The sequence below is a fragment of the Lemur catta genome, chromosome 1, assembly GCF_020740605.2.
Source record: "Lemur catta isolate mLemCat1 chromosome 1, mLemCat1.pri, whole genome shotgun sequence".
Taxonomy (NCBI): Eukaryota; Metazoa; Chordata; class Mammalia; order Primates; family Lemuridae; genus Lemur; species Lemur catta.
The window spans coordinates 4,475,355-4,494,639 of NC_059128.1; the positions used below are offsets into that span (position 1 = coordinate 4,475,355).

The 19,285-nt window shown below is 33.9% G+C and overlaps 6 non-coding genes and 7 pseudogenes across 6 annotated transcripts; all 13 read right to left on the reverse strand.

The window, feature by feature from the left end:
* Positions 1–1,270: 1,270 nt before the first annotated feature.
* LOC123631317 lies at positions 1,271–1,341 on the reverse strand (annotated as a pseudogene).
* An 812-nt stretch (positions 1,342–2,153) lies between these two features.
* Positions 2,154–2,228, reverse strand: LOC123631296. Its single transcript, XR_006733134.1, has one exon. It is a non-coding gene; the product is annotated as a small nucleolar RNA SNORD113/SNORD114 family (small nucleolar RNA).
* Positions 2,229–3,093: 865 nt separating this feature from the next.
* Positions 3,094–3,164, reverse strand: LOC123631310 (annotated as a pseudogene).
* A 909-nt stretch (positions 3,165–4,073) lies between these two features.
* On the reverse strand, positions 4,074–4,145 carry LOC123631301. Its single transcript, XR_006733137.1, has one exon. It is a non-coding gene; the product is annotated as a small nucleolar RNA SNORD113/SNORD114 family (small nucleolar RNA).
* A 1,106-nt stretch (positions 4,146–5,251) lies between these two features.
* Positions 5,252–5,320, reverse strand: LOC123631318 (annotated as a pseudogene).
* An 879-nt stretch (positions 5,321–6,199) lies between these two features.
* LOC123631315 lies at positions 6,200–6,275 on the reverse strand. Its single transcript, XR_006733147.1, has one exon. It is a non-coding gene; the product is annotated as a small nucleolar RNA SNORD113/SNORD114 family (small nucleolar RNA).
* Positions 6,276–9,550: 3,275 nt separating this feature from the next.
* On the reverse strand, positions 9,551–9,629 carry LOC123630849 (annotated as a pseudogene).
* An 830-nt stretch (positions 9,630–10,459) lies between these two features.
* Positions 10,460–10,534, reverse strand: LOC123631319. The gene has a single exon (XR_006733148.1). It is a non-coding gene; the product is annotated as a small nucleolar RNA SNORD113/SNORD114 family (small nucleolar RNA).
* Positions 10,535–11,104: 570 nt separating this feature from the next.
* Positions 11,105–11,176, reverse strand: LOC123631297. The gene has a single exon (XR_006733135.1). It is a non-coding gene; the product is annotated as a small nucleolar RNA SNORD113/SNORD114 family (small nucleolar RNA).
* An 846-nt stretch (positions 11,177–12,022) lies between these two features.
* On the reverse strand, positions 12,023–12,091 carry LOC123631314 (annotated as a pseudogene).
* Positions 12,092–12,951: 860 nt separating this feature from the next.
* Positions 12,952–13,026, reverse strand: LOC123631329. The gene has a single exon (XR_006733154.1). It is a non-coding gene; the product is annotated as a small nucleolar RNA SNORD113/SNORD114 family (small nucleolar RNA).
* An 894-nt stretch (positions 13,027–13,920) lies between these two features.
* LOC123631322 lies at positions 13,921–14,013 on the reverse strand (annotated as a pseudogene).
* Positions 14,014–18,544: 4,531 nt separating this feature from the next.
* On the reverse strand, positions 18,545–18,604 carry LOC123630846 (annotated as a pseudogene).
* Between the last annotated feature and the right edge of the window lie 681 nt (positions 18,605–19,285).

Here is a 19,285-nt window from a genome sequence, read left to right on the forward strand (position 1 = left end):
AAAATGAACAAATTGAAAATTGCCACATACCCAGAACATGAACACTATCTGTAACTTATACTACCTATATCCTCCTTAGTCAAGGAGGTAACAGTCACGCGAAATTTATTTCAAATCAGACTTCAGTGGTTTCATAATATATTAATAGTGTTTCTTGGCCCAACACTTATTTTTAATTGAATAATATTTCATTAATTTATTTACTTATTGGTTCTTTCATTGATCCAATTCTAATAGAATGAAAATATAAGAACACAAAGGTCAAGACAAGGAATCTTGTCTATTCCTAACCTGTGTCTAGAAGATGCCTTAGACCAAGACAATGGACTATATGTCATTCGTGTTGGGCATCAAAGTCCAGAATTGCTTTACTCATCGTATATGGCTCCTGTGACACCAGCCATCACTAACCTGTGGTTGGCCTCTTAATTTTCATTCATTTCTACATTTATTTTGAGTAAACCATTAATTAATTCATAAGAATAAAATAACAGAATCACAAAAACCTACAAACACAATGCTTGACATTTCCAATATCTTTCTATAGAATCCTTTTCCATTAGACTATGCCTCTCTCATTAATCAAGCTCTATGTGGCACACTAACAATTAATAAGCATAATGTTCCATATCATATTTATCATTGGGCCATGGTTAGCTTCTGACTAATTTAAAATTTTTAATAATATTGTGAGCACCTTAAGTTGACTACTCGAAGGAAAACAAGAATTTTGGCAATTACTCACGTTGTTCCCTTTCCACACACAACAGCAGTATGAGAAGTCTCCAGCGCAGCAGAATGCGGACATCCACATGGCATGTCCATTCTAGAGAACACAGAGCAGAGAGAGGACAAAAACACTGAGACATTCTCTCCACTGACCCATACATTATAGGATTCATCTGCATCGTCACTTTGGCTTTTATTAATTTATCTAATATTCATTGTCTTCTTGATAAAATAGACTTCAGTTGAAAATGATTGAGCATAATAACTATTAACTATCACAGTCTATGTTATTTCATATATTATCCGTTCTAATTTATACTACTATCCATCTTCCTTAATACATATTTTATTAAAAAACAATGCTTCACCCTCTCTATCTTTCTTCATTTATACATTCATTTATTTTTCCTGCCCTTGATTCTTTTACAAGAATATTTTTTAAATTTATGAACACACAGATCAAGAACAAGACCCTTGTATATCCTGACATCTGTCCATAGGATTCCTTCAAAAAAGGGGAATGGACTAGATCCCATCTTCGTTGGACCTCAGGCCCAGACACGGTATTCATGGTGTGTAACTCATACGCCACCAGTCATCATGATAGGTCCAGGATTGGCCCTATTCCTCTATTGTCATCTACATTTATTGAGTGATTCACTAACAATAAGATTCCTGAATATCCCTAACATCCATCTATATAATCATTTCCACAGAGACCAAATTTCTTTCATTAACTAAGCTAAGTGTATCATATATGCATTACTCAAAATAATGCTTATTAATATGACATTTAACATTGGCAGGTATCCCTTCTTTGATTATATTTAATACTTCTTAATAAAACAGTATATACCTCTTCTAAAAAAAAACTCCATTTAATACAAGAACATTGACTACTACTCACATGGCTCCTTATGCTCCTAACACATGGACGCAATCGAGAGTTTGTGACCATGGAAGAATGCTTGCATCAGCATGAGAGTGTCCATTCTGAGGATTACAGAGCAGAACAGAGATTTAAAAAGGTTGTAACATCATCTCCACTGGTAGTTGAATTCCTCCTTTTATTTAGTCAGTCATATATATTTAGTAACTTGGAGTACTGTTTGTTTTATTTTCTCCTGTGTAAACTAACATTATCAATCTTGCTGTTAACCCAGAATATGAACATTGACATCTACCTAATACTGTCCACAGCATACTTAGCCAAAGAGGTAACAGTTACGTACCATTTATGTCTCTGTGGCTGTGAGTTTTCAATATATATCAATAGTATTTCTTGCCTCACCACCTACTTTTATAATTGGACAATGCCTCAAATGAGTCATCTTTATTTATATATTTGACTATTGATTCTTTATTGATCCAATTATAAAAATAGAATGAGAGTGCATGAAAAGAAAGACGAGTTTTCTTTTGTGTTGGACCTCAGAGTTCCAGACACGTATTATTCATCATCCAAGATTCATACGCCGGCAGTCGTCATCATTGGTCCAGGAAAGGCCCACTTTCTCTTCATGCAATTCTATATTATTTTATTAACCCACTAATTTATGACTAATACTTGTAAAAAGCCTATGGTTTGCTTAATTATAGCACTGATATCTATAATATATATAATAATTTTCACATTCATATAGTAATATATCTTTGAATAATTATCCACAGTTTTTCACATATGCATTAATCCATGGGATGCTTCGTAATACTCCTATACTTGTCACAGAGCTACATTTAGCCCTATGTGACTATATTTTATATTTTTTAATAATATAGTAAATACCCTTAAAAAAACCACCCAAACCACACAAAAACTTTGACTATTACTCACATTGGTCTCTTTGGTAACACAGCGATAACACAAGTCTTGATCAAGGCAAAATTCTTAAATCAGCTGGGTGCATCTATTCTGAGGAGCACAAAGCAGAGAGATGATAAAAACATTGAGACATTTTCGCCATTGATCCATATATTCCACCATTCATTGGCATTGTCACTTTGGTAATTTTTTTCTTAATAAAGTAGACTTCAAAGTTAAAACTGATTGAGAGTAATAACTAGTAACTATCATAAGCTATGTCATCCTTAGTCCAAGACATAATACCTTCATCCATACATTATCCATTCCAATTAATATTAATATCCATTGCCTTAACAATACATATTTTAGTATAAAACAATGATTTATCCTCTTCATCTCTATTTGTTTATAAATTTGTTTATTTATCCTGCCCCTGATTGCTTTACAATAATATTTTTTAAATTCATGAACACAAAGATCAAGAACACGACCCTTGTATATCCTGACATCTGTCCACTGGACCCCTTCACAAAGCAGGAGGGGACCAGATCCCGTTTTCACTGGACCTCAGTTCCAGACACAGTATTCACGGTGCATAACTCATACGCCACCAGTCATCATCATTGGCCCAGGATAGGTCCCCTTTCTCTGTTACCACCTACATTAGTTTATTGATTAATTCATTAATAAAGAAATACACAAAAATCTCAAAAAAAATAAGATTCTTGAATATCCCTAACATCCATGTATATAATCATTTCCACAAAGACTCAAATTTCTTTCATTAACTGAGCTCATTGTTTCATATATCGATTAATTAATCTAATGCTTCATGTCAATCTGATTTTGAACATTGACATGTTCCATCTTATTTGATTATAGTTAACACTTTTTAATAATACAGCAAATAACTTTTAGAAAAATAGTCCAAACAAGAAATTGACTACTACTCACATGGCTCTTCGTGCTCCTGATACATAGACGCGTCCATAGAGCCTGTGGCCGTGGACCAGTGCATAAGTCATCTCGAGAGCATCCATTCTGAGGATTATAGAGCACAGCAGATCATAAAAAGATGAGATATCCCTCCTTGGTCTTTGCTTATCATCTTTCCTTTAGTCAATCATTTGAGAAGTCATTATTTGGAAGGGCACTTATTTCATTTTCTTTAAGAAAATGAACAACTTGGAGTTTTCCTTGACCCAGATGTTGACTTGATTTTCTATTAATTATATCGTCTACGTCATCCTTAGTCAAAGAAGTTACAATGATGTAATATTTCTTTCTCTTGGAACTTCAACGTTTTCAACATGTAATAATATTACATCTTATTTCACCACTTATTTCATAATTGGATACTACTTCATTCGCACCCTTCATATATATGTACATATATGTACATAAATTATTTCATTGGTTCAATTATAATAATAGAAGGAAGTGAATGAATACAAAGACCAAAACTCAATACATTGTATATTCCTGGCATCTATTGATAGGACCATTTGAAACTGAGGGAATGGGCCAGATTTCTTTTGTGATGGATCTCAGAGTTCCAGACACGTATTCATCGTATCACACTCATACGCCACAAGTAGTCATCATCGATCCGGATTGGTCATCTTTTTTTTCCATTCATTTCTACCTTGTTTATTGATTAAATCATTTATTCATTATTATTATTAATAATAATTTTAAGCCTTATGATTCACAGAACCCCAAGAATAGCCTTCATATTCCTAATCTGTATCTAGAATCATTCTAACATTGATATATCCATTTCACCAATGATCCTCAGTTTATTATATATGCATTTTAAATATAATGCTTCATATCACTCCCATATCTATCACTGGGATAATGTCCCTCTTTGACTATATTTCACACTTTTTTATTCTTTATTTTTTTAATAAATTTTAAATTTCATAATATCAGAAATTCCTGGCTAATTATTTCTATTTTTTAGTAGAGACGGGGTCTCGCTCTTACTCAGGCTGGTCTCGAACTCCTGACCTCGAGCGATCCACCCGCCTCGGCCTCTCAAAGAGCTAGGATTACAGGCGTGAGCCACCGCGCCCAGCCTCACACTTTTTAAATGATAAATTAATTACTCCTAAACAAACCAGTTGACGATTACTCACAGTGGTCTGCATCCTCCTTCTTAGGAATGGTGCAAATGGCACGTGGCCATGGAGGAATTGTCAAATCAGAACAAGCACGTCCATTCTGAGGAGGATAGAACAGAGAAGAGGAAAACAAAATTGAGACATTCTCATTATTGATCCTTGCTTTTCACTTATCGTTAATCATTTAGGCTATCATTATTTATATATATTTATTTCATTTTCTCTTAAGAAAATGAATCATTTCAAACTTGTCACTGATCCAGAAATTAAACATTATCTATAATTTAATATGTCTATACCATCATTAGCCAAAGAGGTGTCAGGCTTGTGCCATTTATTTCCTCTTTGGACTTCACTGTTTTCAATGTATATTGATAGTATTTCCTGCCTCACCACATATTTTTATAATTGGACTATACTTCACCCATTAAATCTTTATTTATTTTTATATTTGTTTATTGATTCTTGCATTGATCCAATTATAAAAATAGAATGAAAATATGTAACCACAAAGAGAAACAAATACATTCTGCATTTCTGAAATCTGTCTATAACATCACTTGGAGAGAGAATAGGCCAAGGATCCTCTTCAACGGACCTCAGGGTACCGACGTAGTCATCGTATATAACTCATACGCCACCGGTAGTCATCATCGATCCCAAATTGCTATTCTCTTCTCTATTCATTTCTACATTGTCCTTTGATTAATTCATTAATTCACTATTAAACTTTAAACCTTGTTATTCAAGAAAACTCAGGCACAGCCTTGATATTTCTAATTCTTTATAGAGAATCATCTCGCATCAATGTTATCTCCCTTATTATTAACTTCAGTTTTTCATATATCAGTTAATCCATAGAGTGCTTTTTACATCAATTCCTTATTTGTCACTGGGCTTCGATTCACTCTTTTCAATAATCCAGTGAAACGACCCAAACTAAGACAAGAACTTTGATTATTACTCACGTTGGTCTCCATACTCCCACTGCAGAGGCAAACCATAGAGCGTGTGGCCATGGCACATCTCTGAACAGCAGGAAGCCTACCCCTTGAGGGACACAAAGTAGGGCAGACTATAAAAGACTGATAAATTCTCTTCATTGATCATTGCTTTTTCATTTACTAAGTCATTTAAATATTTACTAACTGTGCTATTACTTTTCTCTTCTCCTTAAAAAAAAAAAGACAACATGGTACTCCCCCGTGATCCAGAACAACACTGGGTATTCTTTGTCACTGTCTAGATGACCCTTTCCAAAGAGGTAACACCCCTGCTCCATTTGTTCACTTATGGATGTTAATACTTCCAAATTATATTATAACAATAGCATCTCTTGCTTTATCTCATATTTTTATAATTAGACAATGCTTTCCCCTCTTCATCTTTCTTTATGCAATTGTAGAAATTTTTCCTCAATTTTTTGTAATACAATCAAAATGCATGAACTGCAAAAGTTTAAGGACATTATCTTTGTGTATACCTAATCTTTCTGTAGGATTACTTCCAACAAAGACAATAGACTAGATCTCTTTCTACATAGTACCTCAGAGTTTCAGACATGTATTATTCATCATCCATGATTTAATATGCCACCAGTCATCATCACTGGGTCAGGATTTGCATCTTTTTCTGCATTCATTTCCACGTTTATTGATTTGTTAGTTTTCCAGTTGAATAAAAATAATAAAATAAATTTACATGAATCACAAAAGCCATAAGACAATATGCTTAAGTATCCATAACAACTGTCTAGGGACTAATTTTCCTTAGCAACTGTATCTTTCATTAATTAATCTCAGTGTTGCACATATTCAGTAATAAACATATATTTCCTACCAATCCCATAGTGGGCTACAGATGACCTTGTTGACTAAATACATTTTTTAAATAATATAGTGAATATTCTTAAACAAGCCACTCACACCAAGACAAGTGCTTTTTCTATTACTCACATTGGTTTCTATGCTCATAACACACAGAGTTCATGGTTATAGCAGAATGTTTACATCAGCTAGGTGCATTCATTCTAAGGAGCACAAGCAATGCAGACAATAAAATACCAAAACACCCTTTCCATTAATACATGCTGTTCCCATTTCATTTTCTCAGTCACTTAGATATTTATTATTTTATGGTGTAATTAATTTTTCCCCTCAAGAAAACAACCACTTGAACTCACCACTGACTCAAAGCAAGAACCTATTACATATCACTACCTTGCTCGCGTATCCTTACCCAAAAATGTAACCCTTTTGATGCACGGATTACTTAATAAACACCAGTGGTTCCACATTACATTAAGAACAACTCTTGCCTCACCACCTATTTTCATAATTGGGTATGCTTCAACTTCTTCATCTTTATATATCAACATATTTGTTTATTCTTTCATTTATTGACTAATAATAATAAAATAAAGATCCACGAAACACTTAAGACTGAGAACGTGATCCTTGAATATTATTGAAATCTATCCGTAGGCTCAATCCCACAAATGTAAACACTTAAATCCCTATTTGTAATGGACCTCAGCAGGTCACAAATCTTTTGATCATAAAACACAATTCAGAATGCATTTCATTCGCATCGCTGGTCCTTCCTTGGCCTTTTCTCACATAATTTGTGTATTCTTTCTATATAAAACATGAATTCACCATCATAACTAAAACACTGACAAGCACTTAACGTCTCTTATGTGTTCCTTCTTCACAATAAAAACAGCTTACATCTTAACCACTTATGGAATGTTTAGAGAAAACCCTACAATAGAATTTTAAAAAGCTAAAACGATTAGTGACATGGACTTGACATTTTTTAATAATCATCCTAAGTAACACTGAATCTAATTAATCATAAACTGTAGCTCCTCATCGTTAGTATAGACTTGTCCTCGTTTGGTTTTATTCATGTGTGTTGTCATGTACTCATTTTAAATATGCACAGTGAAAATAGCATGAAAAACCACTTGAAGGACAAGAACAAAGACCATTTCTTTGGTCTCCAGGCACCTAAACATGGAGGTACTCTCGAGCGCCTGGGCTTTTCAGAATGCTTAAATCACCTGAAGGGCATCCATTTTGTGAAATAGAACAATGATGGTAAAAGAATGGGACATTTTCTCCATTGAACCATGCTGTTCCTTTTTCATTTACTTAAGACTCAAATGTTTATTAATTAGTGTATTTACTACCTTCTTTTCCTTAAAATAAACAACCTGGAACTCACCACTGACTCAGAGCAAGCGCATTAACTATAACATACATCTGACAATGTCAGTGATTCTCAAAGTGTCTCCCAGCAAGCAGCAGCAGCATAACTTGGGAACTTATTAGGAACTATTAGAAATTAACTGATTACAAATTCAGATTCTCATACCCCACACCAACCACACTGAATCAGAAATGCTGGGAGCACAGCTGCAATCTGTATTTTAACCGGCCCCCCAGGTAATTCCAATGCTCAGGCCTGAGAACCATGGCTCTATAGTACCCTAAACTTGAGAGGTAACACCCTTGACTCATTGGTTTCTTAATGCACTGCAGTGCTTCAGAATTATATGAGATCAAAAATTTCTGTCTGATAGCATTTTTTCTTAATCCAGCTTTGCTTTCTTCATCTTTATTTACTTATGTGGGTGGGTATGTCTTACTGATTCTTTCATTTATTCCCTTATAATAACACAATAAATCTCCAAATCCACCAAAACTCCATCATTTGATCCTTGAAAATTACCGAAATCTAGACTTATTTAACAAATTTATCTATATTTAATACATGATGTTTATGTTTATTGACTCACTGATAATAAGATTAACATGCACGAACAACCCACTAAAGACAAAAGACAAGTTTTTGGAATACTCCTAATATATCTGTCAATGAGCTCATTTCCAAGAGAGGTAATAGACTAAGTCTCTTCATAATGAACTATAAAAATGGTGTGAAAATATAATTATACCCCTTAGTTCAGATTTTATTTTATTCATATCACTGGTCCATGCTTGACCTTTTTTGTTTAAATTATACATTGCAGTAAGATGTAATGATGAACCAGAAGAATGTACCACTTGACCCTATGATAATGACAACCATTTACTTCATATGTGTGTGTTCCTTCCTTATGGAGTTAACAGACTAGACTATCGAACAATATGGGAAAGTTCATGTAAACTATGAGAAAGGCTAAAACTGAATATTAAACAACTATAAAATGACTATAATGGCATCAATCTTTGTCTTTTCACAGTTGTCTGTAGTTCATAACCGATTCTCACCCTTCATCTCCTTTGAGTTTATTTAGGTATATAGCCATTTATCCACCTTTTACAGTACTGTGAACATCAATAAACAAACCCCCCAACCAAAACCTGAGTCCTCCTCTCCACTTATCTTTGCTTTATTTCATTTATCCAGTCACTTAATTATTTGTTAATTTTTCCTAACATGTATGTTTGTTCTTAACAAAGCCAACCTCAAATTGACTGCCCCAGAGCAATACAGCTGACTCTTACTCATCAGTGTCTATAAGATCATTAATCAAAGAGGTAGCACCCTTGGCTCCATTTATTTCTTTATGAGAATCAGTGTTTTCATTTTATGTTAATAGTATATCTTGCCTCACCACATATATCATGGTTGAAGAATGAATATTTATTCATTTCACCATCTTTGTATTGATTGAATTATATATTTGCTCAATACTTCCATCAAGAATCAATTTATAATAACAATGCAGCAACCCATGAATCCAAAATAAAAAAAATTAGATCCTTATATATTCTTTTTTTTTTTTCAGGAAATTATGGGGGTACAAACATTTTGGTTACATGTTATGACTTTGTCAGGTCATGTACCTATGACCTTAGGAAATAGACAAGATTTCATTTCTGTAGACCTCACAGTTCCAGACACATAGTGTTTATTTATTGCCCATGACTTACACACCTGTGATAGTAATTATTGGTCCAGGTGTAGGTGTCTTTTTCTTCATACTAATCTACATTTGTTTACTGATTCTCAATTCATTAATAATAATGAAATAATTATCTGTGAATCACAAAATCTCAAGGAAAAGAAAGATTCTTAAGTATCTCTAACATCTATCAATAGAATCATTCATATCATTAAATACACCTCTTTCATTAATCCTCCTCATTGTTAAAAAATTGATTAATCAACATGATGTTTCATGGAAAACCTATATTTATCATTGGGCCATGGTTGGCCTTCTTTGATTATATTCAGTACTTTAAAAAATACTCAGTAAATATCCAAGATAAACCACCAAAAAAAAAGATAAGAACACCACGTACAACTCACGTTGGTCTCCATGTGCCTACACACAGGGGCACCCACGGAACCCGTGGATGCTTCTGTCAGTTCAGGTGTGTCCACTTTGCCAATAACAAAGCACAGCAGATAAAAATACATTTGAGACATTCTCTCCACTGATCCTTGTATTAATATTTTGAGGTACATATTGATTTGGGGTAATATATGTCACACTTTAACTTAAGAAAAACAAACATCAAACTATCCACTAGCCTAGAACAAAAATATTTATATCATCTGTCTGATCCTGAACCATTTGGGTTTTTTTGCTATATATACATGTGTATTCTCTTGCCACTGCATTTTTTCTAATTTATATCTGTACATTGATTCTTTTATTGATCCATTTATTATAATAGAATCAAAATCCACAAACAAAAAAAATGCCAGAACAAGATTTTCATATATTCCCAAATAATCTATAGGATCATTTCCAAAAGAGGCAATAACCTAGATTCTTTTCCTGCTGGACCTCAGAGTTCCAGACACGTGTTCACAGTATACAATTCATACGCCACCGGTGGTCATCATCCCAAATCTGGCTCTCATTTTCTTCATTCATGTCTACACAGTATCATTGATTAATATATCAATGTACTAATAATAATAAAATAAATACCAAGAGTCACAAAAACTAGATAATAAGAGTCTTGATATTTCCAACATCTGCCTATAGAATAATTTCTTATAGCAATAACATTCTTTCATTAATTGACCTCAATGTCACATATATATTAATTACACTTTTATGACTAGGCCATGGCTGGTGGTCATTGGTTATATTTTTACACTTTTTAAATAAAACAGTAAATACCTTCAAATAGAACACCCAAACTGAGACAAGAATTCTGACTGTTACTCACATTGGTCTTCATGCTCCTAACACATAGAGTCAACGGTAGTCACTGCGTGTCCGCAGAAGTCAAAGTCACTTCGTGACCACAGAAGAATGCTAAAACCCTCTTGGGCGTGTCCATTCTGAGGAGTAGAGAGGAGAAAATAAAAAACATTGAGACCTTATCTCCAAAACACAAAAATGATCTTTGTATGTTTCCACCATCCATGGATAGGATCATTTGGGACAAAGACGATAACCTAGAGTCTTATCTTCTTGGATCTCAGAGTTCCAGACACGTATTCATCATCCAAGACTCAAACGCCACCAGTCATCATCATGGACCCACAGCTGAGTGTCTTTTTCATCACTTATTTCTACATTTTTATTTCATAAATCATTTATTCATGGATAATTATAAAATGAATACATAATTTACAAAACCCAAGAAAAAGATATTTGAATATCCCTAATACAGTCTATAGAAACATTTCCCATGGAAACTACATCTCTTTGATTAATTGATCCTCATGTTGCACATATCACTGGGCCACAGTTAACTTTTTATGATATTAATAATACTGGGAATATCTTTAAACAAACGACCCAAACTAAGACAAGAAATTTGACTGTTACTCACATTGTCCTAACACAGAGGAAGCATAACCCAGGTCACAGCAAAACGCTGAAGGCAGCTCAGGGCATCCGCTCTGAAGAGTGCGAAACAGAAAAGATGATAAAAATATTGAGACATTCTATCCATGGAGCCACATTTTCCACCACTCATTTACATAGTCACGTAAGGATTTATTAATTTATAGAGATATTTATGATTTTTTCTCCTAATACAACAAATGTCCAACTTGCAACTGACACAGAGCAATAACTATCACATAATACTCTATGTGATCTCTGGTTGGAGATGCATTGTAACTGATCCATTAATTACCTTTCCTGTCAATTTACACTAGTAGTCTTTTTCCTTACTATACATTTCAACAATGTACAGCATGAACAATACTTCACCCTCTTCTTTATTCATCTTTCTACATGTCTGTTTATTCTGCCACTGCTACTTTAATAATATTTTAAAAACTCATGAACACAAAGAAAAAGAACAAGCTCCTTATATTTCCCTCACATTTGCCTGTAGGGTCTTTCCAAACAGAGGGGACAGATGACAAATCTCTTGTGATGGACCTCAGAGTACATACGTATTCATCATTTGAGACTCATACGACACCAGTAGTCATCATCAGTCCGGGACTGGCCCGCTTTTTCTCCAGTAATTTCTACATTGTTTATCCTGCAATTCATTAATTCACTAATAATAATAAAGTAAATGTCTCTGAATCATAAAAACTCAAGAACAAGATGCTTAAGTATCCCTAACATCTGCCTATGTAAGTGTTTGCTTGAATGAATACACCTCCTTCATTAATCGTCTTCACTAGTACAAATAGTGATTAATCTACATAAGGCTTCATGTCCAGTCCGTGTTTATCCTTGGCACATGACTGGCCATCTGTGATTATATAAGAAGAATCTGACTATTACTTACATTGGTCTACACGCATCTGCACACGGGGGCAAACGTGGACCGGATCACGGCCAGGTGCCGAGTCAGTTCCGCTGTGTCCGTTCTGAGAGGTACAAAACAGAGATGACAACAAGATTGACTTATTTTCTACTGGTGCCTTCATTCTACCTTTCTCTTAGTCATTCAGGTGTATATTAATTTGTGGTACTACTTAGTAATTTTCTTTTAAATTACTTTTAAATGAACAATACCACACTTGCTCTGACCCAGAATAAGAACATTGACTATACAGTCTATATCATCCTTAGTCAAAGAAGTAAGACACTTCAACCATCTACTTTTTGAATGGAATTCAGTATTTTCAATACATTTTAATAGTTTTTATTGCCTGGTCGCTTAGATTAAGAGTGGACACTCTTCACACACCCCGTCTTTACCATTGTATATGTGTGCACTGATTCTTCCATTGATCAATTTATTTAAGAAATAAAAATTCAAAAAATTCCAAGAACATGTTCCTTTTATATTCCCAAATCCATCCATAGGAGCACTTCAGAAGCAGTAGACTACATGTCCTTCTCTGCTGGCCCTCAGAGTTCCAGGCACATACTATTTATCACCCACAACTCCTGTGCTACCAGTTGTCCTCACTGTTCCAGGCCTGGGACTCTTTTACTTAATTCTCATCTCATTTGCTTATTCATTAATTCACTGATATTAATTTTATAACCCACATAAATATAATAACCAAAGAATAAGAGCATTGACTATTCTGCAGCTGCCTGTAGAATCGTCTGTCAGTTTGATGCATCTTTCATGAATTATCCTCAATGGATCATAAATGAGTTAATGAATGTAATGCTTCACACCAACCTCACATTCATCACTGGCTATGGTTGGCCTTTTGGATATTTCACACTTTAATGGTATAATAAACACCCTTAAAAAAACTTCTTAAATCAACAACACACGAACGTTATTACTCACTTTGGTGTCAACGCTAACAAACGGACAACCACAGACCTCGGGACCATGAATCCCTAAATCAGGTCAAGTGTGTCCGTTCTGCAGAATACAAAGCAGAGAAGATAATTTTCTTTAAAAACTTGGGACCTTCTCTCCATGGATCCTTCCTTTCTGCATTTCCTTTATTCAGTCACTTAGTTATTTATCAATTTTTTTATAACGGGGGTATTTTTCTCTTAACAAAAGGAACAACCTCAAACTTGAGACTAAAATAAAATTTACTCACACTTATTAGAGTCTATATAAACCTTAGTCAAAGAGATGATACCCACAAAACATTTATTTCTTAAGGGGTATCAGTATTTAAAATTTTTAGCAAGAATATTTCTTGCATCATCGCATATATTCATACTTGGACAATGATTCACCCTTTTCTTTATGTATACTTGTTTCATCGTTCTGTCAATAACCCATTAATGATAAATCTAAATCTATGAATCCAAAGTAAGAACATGATCATTGTACACTTCTGATGTCCACCTATAAGATTATTTCCAACAGAAGGACTTGACTAATATGTTCTGTATTGGACCTCAGAGTTTCAGACACGTGATACTCATCGTCCACGACTCAAATGCCACCAGGTCTGTGTTTTGGTCTCTTTCTCTTCATTAGTTTCTACAGTTGTTTGAATAAATTATTAATTCATTAATAATAATTAAATAAACATAAGATTCACAAAGCCCAAGAACAAGATCCTTGAAAATCCCTAAGAATCTATGGAATCATTTTCCACACAGACTCTCTTTCATTAATTGACTTTAATGTTGCACATTAACAATTAATCAACATAATATTTAAATTGTATTTATAATTGGGTCATAATTAGCTTTTGTTACATTTATTTTATTTATTTATTTATTTTGGAGACAAAGTCTTGCTTTGTAGCCTGGGCTAGAGTGCCGTGGCATCAGCCTAGTTCATAGCAACCTCAAACTCCTGGGCTCAAGAGTTCCTCCTGCCTCAGCCTCCCAAGTAGCTGGGACTATAGGTGCGCACCACCACATTCAGCTAATTTTTCTATTTTTAGAAGAGACGGGGTCTCACTCTTGCTGAGGCTGGTCTCTAACTCCTGACCTCAAGTGATCCTCCCACCTTGGCCTCCCAGAGTGCTGGGATTACAGGCGTGAGCCACAGCGCCTGGCCAATAGTTTTTAATTATACCATGAATACCCTCAAACAAATGGCCCAGAGCAAAACAAGAACTCACACAGATCTCACTCCTACACAAAGGCAACTCAATCTTGATCATAGCAGGTTTAAATTGCTTGGTGCATTCATTCTGAAGAGTACAAAGCAGAGAAGGTGATAAAAAACATTGAGACATTCTGTCCATGAACTCATACCTTCCACCACTCATTTACATAGTCACTTAGGTATTTATTAATTTATGGTGATATTTATTAATTTTGTCTTAATATAACAAATGATAAACTTACAACAGACTCAGAGCACTAACTATTACTTATCACTGTCTACATCATTTTTAGTCAAAGATATAATGCACTAATCTACTTATTATCTATGTCAACTGATATTACTATTATTTTTTCTTACTATACATTTTAAAATTAAACAGTACTTCACCTCTCATCTTTATTCATTTATATTAATACAAATGTTTATGGACTCTGCCACTGCTATTTAATTAAAATATTTCTTAAAATTCATGAACACAAAGAGAAGGTCATTGTATTTTCCTGACATCTCTCTATAAGATCATACAAGCAGAGGGATGGGCTAGATTCCTTTTGGACCTCAGAGTCCGAGTCTTGTCATCGTCCATTTGACTCATACGCTGAGAGACAACATAGCATCATCGGCCCAGGAAAAGCCCTCCTTCTCTGCACTCATTTCTACATTGTTTATTGATTAATTCATTAATAATATTGCTTCAGGCTTGAGACTACTTTTCTTCATTATCATCTACACGTGATTACTGATCAATTTATTACTTTGCTAATAATAATAAAATAAATATGTGAATCAAAAACTCAAGGAAAAGATCCTTAAGTATCACTAGCATCTCTATATAGAATCATTTGCTGCACTGAATATAACTCTATTTCTTTAATCATCCTCATTGTTGCACATACGGATTAATCAACATAATGGTTCAGGACAATTGCATATTTCTCAGTAAGCCATGGTTAACCTTTTATGAATACATTAAATACATTTTTTAAATATTACAGTGCATATCCTAAATAAACCACCCAAACCAAGACAAGAGCTTTTTTTATTACTACTTACTGGAGACTTAATGGTCCTAATACAGAGGTAACCATGGAGCTCATGAACATAGCAGAACACTTAAACAAGTTCGTGGGTGTCGTCCTCTGTAAGAAGTACAAAGCAGAGCAGATAGCAAGATTAAGATGTTATAAACATTGTTCTGTGCATTCCACCTTTCATTTAGTCAATCATCTAGGTATATATTAATTTAATTTGGAGTAATACTAATTTTTCTATTAAGAAAATGAAGAATACCAAAATTGCCACTGATCCAGAACATGAACTTTGACTATTTACATTGTCTTTATCATTCTTACTCAAAGAAGTAAGATACTTAAATGATTTTTTAAAGCAATTCCGTATTTTCAATACATTTTAACAATTTTTATTGCCTCACCACATATATGTTAAGAGTGCAAATGTTTCATACTCCTCCTCTTTACTTATGTTTACTTATATTTCTACAATGATTGATCCATTTATAATAATAGAACCCAATTTCATAAAAACACTTCAAGAAAATAATCCTTTTATATTCCTAGAATATGCATAAAAGAGCCTTTCAAACAGAAACAATACATCATATTTTATTCATTTCAAACAGAAGCAATAGATTATATTTCATTTTACACTGGCTCTCAGAGTTACAGACAGCATTCACCACATACAGTTTATATAACACCAGTCGTCATTGTTTGTCCTGGCTTGCATCTCATTTACTTTATTTTCATCTACTTTTGTTAATTGATTAATTCATAATTCTCTAGTAATAATAAATATCTATAAATCAAAAAATCTCAAAAAAGATCCTTAATTATCCTTAGTATTTTTCTATAGAACCGTTTGTCTCAGTGACTATAGCTTTTTAAATTTTTTTCATTTCAGAATATTACGGGGGTACAAATGTTTAGGTTACATATATTGCCTTTACCTCACTGGAGTCAGAGCTACAGGTGTGTCCATCCCCCAGACGCTGCCTGCCACACCCCTTACATGTGAATATACCCATCCCCTCCTCTCCCTTCCCACGTACCCAACACCTTATAAATGTTATGTGCACATAAGTGTTGATCAACCAATACCAATTTGATGGTGAGTACATGTGGTGCTTGTTTTTCCATTTTTGTGATACCTCACTTAGTAGAATAGGCTCCAGCTCTATCCATGATAATATAAGAGGTGTTAGAGTCACCATTGTTTCTTATAGCTGAATAGTACTCCATGGTATACATATACCACATTTTATTAATCCACTCTCATATTGATGGGCACATGTGTTGTTTCTACATCTTTGCAATTGTGAATTATGCTACTATAAACATTCGAGCGCAGATGTCTTTTTTATAGAATGTCTTTTTTTCCTTTGGTTAGATGCCCAGTAATGGGATTGCTGGATCAAATGGTAGTTTTACTTTTAGCTCTTTCAGGTATCTTCATATTGCTTTTCACAGAGGTTGCACTAGTTTGCAGTCCCACCAGCAGTGTACGACTGTTCCTATCTCTCAGCATCCACGCCAACATTTGCTTTTTTGGGACTTTTTGATAAATGCCATTCTCACTGGAGTTAAGTGATATCTCATTGTGGTTTTGATTTGCATTTCCCTGATGAGTAGAGATATTGAGCATTTTTTCATGTTTCTTGGCCATTAGTCTGTCTTCTTTTGAAAAGTTTCTGTTCATGTCCTTCACCAAATTTTTTATGGGGTGGTTTGATTTTTTCTTGCTGATTTTCCTGAGTTCTATATAGATTTTAGTTATCAGCCCTTTATCAGGTGTGTAGCATGTAAATATTATACCTCTTTCATTAATCAATCTCGTTTTAAAAATCAATTGATCAACATGTTTCATGTCAACTGTATATTTATGACTGGGCAATGATTGGCCTTCTTTGATTATATTTAACATTTTCAATGTCACAATGAATACATTAAACAAAGCACTAAAACCACAACAAGAACATCGACTATTATTCACATTGGTCCATGTTCTAACACACAGAGGCAATCGTGAAGCATGTTATCACTGCCGAATGCTTGAACCAGCTTGGGTCTACCCACTGTGAGAAAAACAAAGCAGAGCAGATAATCACAAGACTGGCCTGTGCATTTCACTTTTCATTTAGCAAGCAGTTGGAAATATTTTCATTTTGGTTATTTATTAACTTTTCCCTAACAAAATGAAAAATATTAGACTTGCCACTGACCTAGAATAAGAACTTTGACTATACTGTCTAGATTATTCTTAGCCAAAGAGATAATACACTCAGACCATTCATAATTCTTAAAGAACTTCAGTAGTTTCAGTAAATACTAATAATTTTTATTGTCCCAACGCATATATTCAGTGAACATACTTCACCTTCTTCATTTTTTCTTATGCATATATGTACTTGGATTCTTTCATTAATCCATAAATAATAGAATCAAAATTCATGAATATAAATCAAGAAAATGATCCTTTTATACTCATAAAATCTGTCCATAGGATCACAACATACTATTTTCAATTTTTTTAATTTTTTTGTTTTTAATTGACAAATAATTATATATTTATGAGTTACAATGTGATGTTTTGATATATGTTGTGGAATGATTAAATCAAGCTATTAAGCATATATATCACATCCTTATCAATTTTGGTGGTGAGAACATTTAAAATGTTACTCTTTTAGCAATTTTGAAATATTCAGTACATTAACTATGGTCACCATGCTGTGCAAGAGAGCTCTAAAACTTACTCCTCCTGCCTAACTGCGACTTCGTACCCTTTGAACATCTCCCCACTCCACACTCCCCAGTACCCCCACCTTCTGGTAACCACCATTCTATACTCCACTTCTGTAAGTTCAACTTTTTTATATGCCACATATAACTGAGATCATGCAATATTTGTCTTTCTGTGTCTGGCTACAGTTTAAGGACATGTATTATTCATCATCTATGACTCACAGGTCACCTGTTGTCATCGTTGGTCCAGGTTTCAAGTCTTCCTCTTCATTCTCATCTATAATTGTTAATTAATTCACTGATCCACTAATATTAATTTTTTGAATTCCTATGATTCAAAAAAACCAAGAATAAGAGCCTTGAATATAAACATGTGTCTATAGAATTATTTTCCACATTGGTATATCTCTTTCATAAATCATGCTCAATGTTTAGTATGAGTTAATAGATATAATGATTCAAACATCTATAGGAATGCCTATAGAATCATTTGCCTCACTGAGTATACCTCTTTCATTAATCATCCTGACTGCTGGAAAATGATTAATCAACATAACCTTTCATGTCTATTCCATATTCATTATTGGACTATGGTTGGTCTTTTTTCTTATGGTTAATAACTCTACAGTGAATACTCTAAACAAACTACCAAAACTGAAATGAGAACAATGACTATTAGTCACATTAGTTTCCATGCTCCCACACATGGAGTCAACCGTAGATATCATTGACCGAGGCTTAAATCAGCTTGAGTGTGTCCATTCTAAGAAGTAGAAAGCAGAGAAGATGTTAAGATGATTGATATTTTTCTCTATTGATCCTTGCATCTACAATTCATTATTTAATCATTTAGGTGTATCCGATTTGGCTTAATATATATTTCACATGCTCTTAACAAACAACATCAAACTTCCATTAACCCAGAACAAG